The sequence below is a fragment of the Teleopsis dalmanni genome, unplaced genomic scaffold (genome assembly GCF_002237135.1).
Source record: "Teleopsis dalmanni isolate 2A unplaced genomic scaffold, ASM223713v2 unscaffolded_contig_2154, whole genome shotgun sequence".
NCBI lineage: Eukaryota > Metazoa > Arthropoda > Insecta > Diptera > Diopsidae > Teleopsis > Teleopsis dalmanni.
Genome location: NW_024033536.1, coordinates 1 through 6952, shown reverse-complemented (window position 1 = coordinate 6952; position 6952 = coordinate 1). Strand labels below are relative to the sequence as shown.

Here is a 6952-nt window from a genome sequence, read left to right as displayed (position 1 = left end):
AAATTGTTATATTATTCTGTTTAATGAATTATTATTATTAAGACATATTGAATTAATTGCTGCAAGTTAATTGCTACACTCATTAAATTTGATGAATGTTACCAATATATGAATAAGCTACAATTCAGTTTGAGCAATGAAGCGTAAACGAAACATTGGACCACTAATTTTAAACAGCAAAAAACACAAGCGCAAAAAAAGATTTAATGAAATAAGTGTTATTTAACACTTACTTTGTGCTCAATGGTCGTTTGTAGATTCTTATCCAAATGCACCTTTATATATAATTTGGGTGCCATCCAATTTGGCACGAATACGTTTGCCTACGATCTCTGCTGGAAACACTAAATCTTCTAAAATAAAATACACAGCAGTTAAACTACGCGAACGGATTATTGCACAGTCTTGTTTTTACGAAAACTTTGTAGTTACTCGTTCACTATCTAAGTCTTTACGGTGCTGATATAAGTCTTCCTCTTCAAGTGGTCCTTGCAAACCCTTATGAAATATTTTTTTCATCCACCAGAAACTCCATCTCGAAAATATATTAAGCTTGAGTAGGGTTCTTTTGGGCGTTTCAATTTTTCTTCTTGTCCGATCATGTTAAAATTCATTTATTACAGTTTACGTTTTGATTATGATAACCAAAATGATAGTAATAAATTCGAAGGGATTCAAGAAATATGAAGATAACGACACGAGCCACCACTCAATATGGTAAATGCAACAATAATTTTTTAAATCGTGAATAACAGTAAATAGCAATGCAAAAAATTTACAACACTTTTTCAATGTTACAACAAACTTTTAGACCAATGTCGATAATCCGCTTACTCGTTGTATTCGTACAACAGAAATTATTTTCAAATAATTCCTTATGCAAATCATGCAAAATTGTTATATTATTCTGTTTAATGAATTATTATTATTTAGACATATTTAATTAATTGCTGCAAGTTAATTGCTAGACTCATTAAATTTGATGAATGTTACCAATATATGAATGAGCTACAATTCAGTTTGAGCAATGAAGCGTAAACGAAACATTGGACCACTAATTTTAAACAGCAAAAACCACAAGTGCAAAAAAGATTTAATGAAATAAGTGTTATTTAACACTTACTTTGTGCTCAATGGTCGTTTGTAGATTCTTATCCAAATGCACCTTTATAATTTGGGTGCCATCCAATTTGGCACAAATACGTTTGCCTACGATCTCTGCTGGAAACACTAAATCTTCTCATAATAAGAATTGTTTGTAAAATATTGAAAAATATAAGTAATGATTTTTCGTTGGAGTATTAGAATAAATATAAGTAAAATATACATCCAACCATAAAGTGGATAAAAAAAAAACAAGTTATTTCCTATATTTGATGAAATAAATTAAAAATAAAACTACTGCAATAAAAATGAGAAAACGAGTTTCTATTTTAAAGTTTGCAGAAAATGATGGAAAAATCACACTTTTAATCATCATTACAAGTAATTTATACTTCTAGATCAGTAGAAATAAATAGAAATATCAAGTGAATTATTTTATTAGTTTAGGTTTTAATTAGACGGTATTTTAATTAAAAATAAAAATAAAATCGCTTATTGTGTATAAATTCTATAATCCCGAAAATGGTACTTACCAAGCCATCGCTGCCATTTACTTCGATAGCTGTTTTAAGCCTCTGCGATAATTGTTCTAATAATCTATCGTATTTTATATTTAGTGCATCGAGTCTATGGCTATAATACTGTGTTGCTCCTGGGTCACTGTCTGGTGGACGTAAGTCTCGTCGTGGTGGTGAGAAAGATGGACGTGCCTCTATAAGCCAATCCACAAAGCGTAGACATTTGGCGTCGTAAATCTTGATAATTGTTCAATTCTTCGCCAGAAAATTTCATTTGGTGCCGCTCGTCATTTACAATTTTAGAGTGAAATTTATCGATAATTTTGTGTTCATGTTGTTGACTATCCAATTCTTCTTTAACAGATGATAAATCTGATCCATAGTCGGCTGCAAGTATTTGTTTCTAAACGAGAAAATATGTCAAATTCATATATAAAAAAAAGTTTTATTATACTGATTATAAGTAAGTGAGTAAACTTTTATGACAAAGAAACAGAATCGGTCAGACCAATGTTTTATTATTCTTCCCTTATTATTGCTATTTTATTTTTATATAAATATTTGGAATATTAGATATTATAAGAATATGTAATTGTATAAGAAAAATAATTTTAAATGCATTAGTGGAACTTAATTTTCCAATAAAAAAAAAAATAAAATAAAATCAATTAAATATTTCCTACTTCACTATATTTCATTTAAGAAGTTTTAAAACTCCATTGCACAAATTAAAAAATTTTTCATTTTTATTAAGGAGTGAAAAAATGCAATATAAAATAAAATAAAGTAACATTAAAAATAATGACAGTCTATCATGTGTTTTCATTGTTGCACAAAATGGGAGCACAAAACAGAAAAAAAAGCAACTGACAAGAAGACCAATGACAAAAAAGAACATTATTGTATGTACCAAAAGCAAAACACGAGAAAAAGAGACGTCACTTTCTTCCAGTGCTCGTTAGAATGGAATAGTCATTCGAATACAGAAACACCAAAAACATATGAAACGAATTGATAAAGGAAGCGCGCAAGCAGAACAGGCATAAGCAGCAACCGCATGGAAATATGAGCGACACACAACACACCTTTCTGTACCTTGTTTTTGTGTACAATTTGTTTTGTGCACAATCAACGTAAAATCTGCATAACAAAGAAAGACAGTAAAATATTTCCACATTCTTGAGTTTTGTCTTCAACTCCGTACTCTTTTTAATTTACTCTTTTGCGTACAAGCAGTGCGAGAATAGACAAGAAATTTGTGTGTTCTGCTATATATAATAAAATCACAAAATTTTAATTTTATTTTGGAATATAAAAACAATAATTATTGTTAAATAAACTCAAATTTATTTATGTTTTAACTATTTATTTTTAAATATTCACACACAATTTTCAATTTTCGCTGAAAATTTTTCCGTACACTACAGATCGCGACCGTATTGTTCAAACGCTGTAAACGTAATAAAACTGAAACACTGAGAAGTCGTGTATATAAATCAGTTTGTGTGGATTGTATTAGCAAACTTGTATGCAATACAATCCACAATGCTCTTCTCACCAATTGTTTAGTATAGTAACTGTATGATTTATATGCGTTCCTTCTCTTTTGAATAACAAACAAAATGTTATGCAGAAGTTTTACAGTTTATAAAACTGCACAATGAATGTGGATTGTGGAAATGCACTTTAATTGATATATTTTTCGGCTTATTAGTTTTTTTAAATATTTAAATTTTATATAACATGTATAAATATAAATTATTTAAATAATTTTTTTTAAATTTTTTTACAATTTTATGAATTAAATCATTTTTAATTGCAGTTTATTAATATACGTAAATAGTAAAACCCGCAAAGCAGGAAAATGAATTTTTACTTAATAAAATTCAATTAACTCAAAAATATATTATATATTAATTATATCAGCAAAACTAATGTAATAATTTAATAAAATTAAAAATTATAGCAATTTACATAGAAAATAACTTTCATATATAGAAAATAATTATTTTAAAGACATTTTTGACACTGATTTAAATGAATTTCTAGAGTATTCCGATGAATTTCGTCGAAATAAAAATTAAATGAACTCATAAAAGAATTTTTTAGCCGGTAAATTTGTGTAATTATTTACTATTATTAATTTATTAAGAAAAAAAAACCTTTTTTTCTGCAAACTTAATCCTTAAATTAATTCGCAAATAATTTTATTATAAAAAAAGAATTCAATGAACCACTAAAAAGGTTTGATTCATGCATCAAATATATATGTATGTACTTTAGATAAAGTTTTTAAAGTCATTCTAAAATCAATTTTTTTTTTTTTTTGCTAAGGAAGCTATGTAAATATTTAATAATATTTTATAGTATATCTAGATATCGTATAGGCTAATGTGCTTCTGATGTCGCAATTTTTGGCTGCACGTTCAAAAATTTTGTTTTACATGCGCAGTTCATTTACATGTACATGCGTACATTTTTAAATGCATTGGATTTCAATAATTTACTGCAGGCTTTTAGTTAACAAAGCATATAAGTTTTGATTTATTTTGTTTGAGGTAGCTCTGAAATTAACAAATAATAATTTAAGATTCAAAATAGTAATTCTTTGAGGAAATTGGCTACTTCTGCTAACAGAAAGGGAAGATAAAAAGAAAATTTGCAAACATCGCTTGCACAACAAATTAAACAAACTAACAAACACACCATATGTGTGTAGTGTGTAGTGCACGGCCTCAAAAACAAATAACTTGACTTCCAAGACGGTGGCCGCCTAAAATATTTATGTTCTACTCTGTGCAAACAAACAACAGCAAAAACGAAAATCGAAAAACTGTATAAAAAAGTTGTTAAATAGAGAAAGAAGAAATAACAGAAACTGAACCGTTTGCTTGCAGTGAGAGAGCAGAGCAAATGATTTTTGATCAAATTCACATACGAATAAGAGTAAAATGACAAGTGCAAAAAACTGCCGCGCAAAATTTATTTGCATAAAATATTTTTTGTTATATATTTGTTAAGGGGCAAACATATATTATAAGCTTATATATATTTAGTTTATTATAATTGTTTAAAAAAAATTTGTAATATAAATTACAATTTTTTTATAAATTAATTTATTAGCGAATATATTGTTTTTCGCTCTTTCTCTATTCCTTCTCTCGTAGTCAGACAACTCTCGCATACACACATCCATTTTCGTTTGGCGCTTCTTGAAATGAAGCAAAGTAAATTTCCAAAGCGAGAATTGAGATTAATATGTCCTCAAGTTTTCCTTTGATTGCAATGCATTCTTCTGTGAAGATTCGGCTAACTTGTTTGCTTTCCTCTAAAAAGTATAATAAAATATTTGAATACGTTTTAAATCTGTAAAATTAAATTTAAGCTAAAATTATTTATTTAGTACCACGAGTTCTACGGCTGGCAAATAATTTCTTCATCACAAACGATACAGAAATAGTTTTAATAAGACACTACTGAAGAGAATACTATTTTCGTACTAAACAAATTTATGTATTCAATCTAACATCAAGTAAAAAATTTACACTTAAATTTAATTGAAATTAAGTTCGTATGACAGTTATTTGATAAAATGTTTTTATAATTGGTGAATATACCCCGCCTACGAAAAAAATAAAACTAAACTAATTTAATTTAAATTAATTTACCTTCAGCTCTAGCGCGTTTTTTCAATTCGTCAAATAAACGATTTACATTCATCCATTTCACGGCGTAAACGTCTTAATGGATCATTTTGGACACCCTCACTGTAAAAGTTATCTGCGTCTCATTGAAGTGCATGCCGTATCGCCTGTACGCTGTTCTGAGACCCATGCAGAATTTGTCAAAGTCCCATCCTTTGACAACACGAAATTCGTAGGCAAAATCATTTTTGACGTAAGAACGTTAAGATGTTTTTTTTGCCATAAGCTCACAAAACGTTTATCGAATAAACGTTTAAGTCGTTCAGACAGCTCAATTGCCTCTTTGGTCAGGAGGAGGCATTAATAAGCAAGCCTAGGAATTGAACCCTCTTGTCTATTGAATTACGAATTCTCCATTTAACTCGACTAGAGTTATCGAGCAAGACAAGTTTCTCCCTTTCAAGTTTGGTAGTTGACCTGCTGCTTATAAGCACTTATTGCTTGTACAGAGCATTGCATTATTTAACCGGTTGTCGTTTGTAGATTCTTATCCAAATGCACCTTTATAATTTGGGTGCCATCCAATTTGGCACAAATACGTTTGCCTACGATCTCTGCTGGAAACACTAAATCTTCTCATAATAAGAATTGTTTGTAAAATATTGAAAAATATAAGTAATGATTTTTCGTTGGAGTATTAGAATAAATATAAGTAAAATATACATCCAACCATAAAGTGGATAAAAAAAAAAACAAGTTATTTCCTATATTTGATGAAATAAATTAAAAATAAAACTACTGCAATAAAAATGAGAAAACGAGTTTCTATTTTGAAGTTTGCAGAAAATGATGGAAAAATCACACTTTTAATCATCATTACAAGTAATTTATACTTCTAGATCAGTAGAAATAAATAGAAATATCAAGTGAATTATTTTATTAGTTTAGGTTTTAATTAGACGGTATTTTAATTAAAAATAAAAATAAAATCGCTTATTGTGTATAAATTCTATAATCCCGAAAATGGTACTTACCAAGCCATCGCTGCCATTTACTTCGATAGCTGTTTTAAGCCTCTGCGATAATTGTTCTAATAATCTATCGTATTTTATATTTAGTGCATCGAGTCTATGGCTATAATACTGTGTTGCTCCTGGGTCACTGTCTGGTGGACGTAAGTCTCGTCGTGGTGGTGAGAAAGATGGACGTGCCTCTATAAGCCAATCCACAAAGCGTAGACATTTGGCGTCGTAAATCTTGATAATTGTTCAATTCTTCGCCAGAAAATTTCATTTGGTGCCGCTCGTCATTTACAATTTTAGAGTGAAATTTATCGATAATTTTGTGTTCATGTTGTTGACTATCCAATTCTTCTTTAACAGATGATAAATCTGATCCATAGTCGGCTGCAAGTATTTGTTTCTAAACGAGAAAATATGTCAAATTCATATATAAAAAAAAGTTTTATTATACTGATTATAAGTAAGTAAGTGAGTAAACTTTTATGACAAAGAAACAGAATCGGTCAGACCAATGTTTTATTATTCTTTCCTTATTATTGCTATTTTATTTTTATATAAATATTTGGAATATTAGATATTATAAGAATATATAATTGTATAAGAAAAATAATTTTAAATGCATTAGTGGAACTTAATTTTCCAATAAAAAAAAAAAAAAAATAAA

At 28.5% G+C, this 6952-nt stretch overlaps 1 long non-coding RNA gene across 1 annotated transcript; it reads right to left on the bottom strand.

Annotated features, from left to right (window-relative positions):
• Positions 1-1637: 1637 nt before the first annotated feature.
• On the bottom strand, positions 1638-6697 carry LOC119664541. The gene is made up of 2 exons (XR_005251217.1): positions 6301-6697; positions 1638-2025 (listed from the first exon to the last, which is right to left on the bottom strand). It is a non-coding gene; the product is annotated as an uncharacterized LOC119664541 (long non-coding RNA).
• Between the last annotated feature and the right edge of the window lie 255 nt (positions 6698-6952).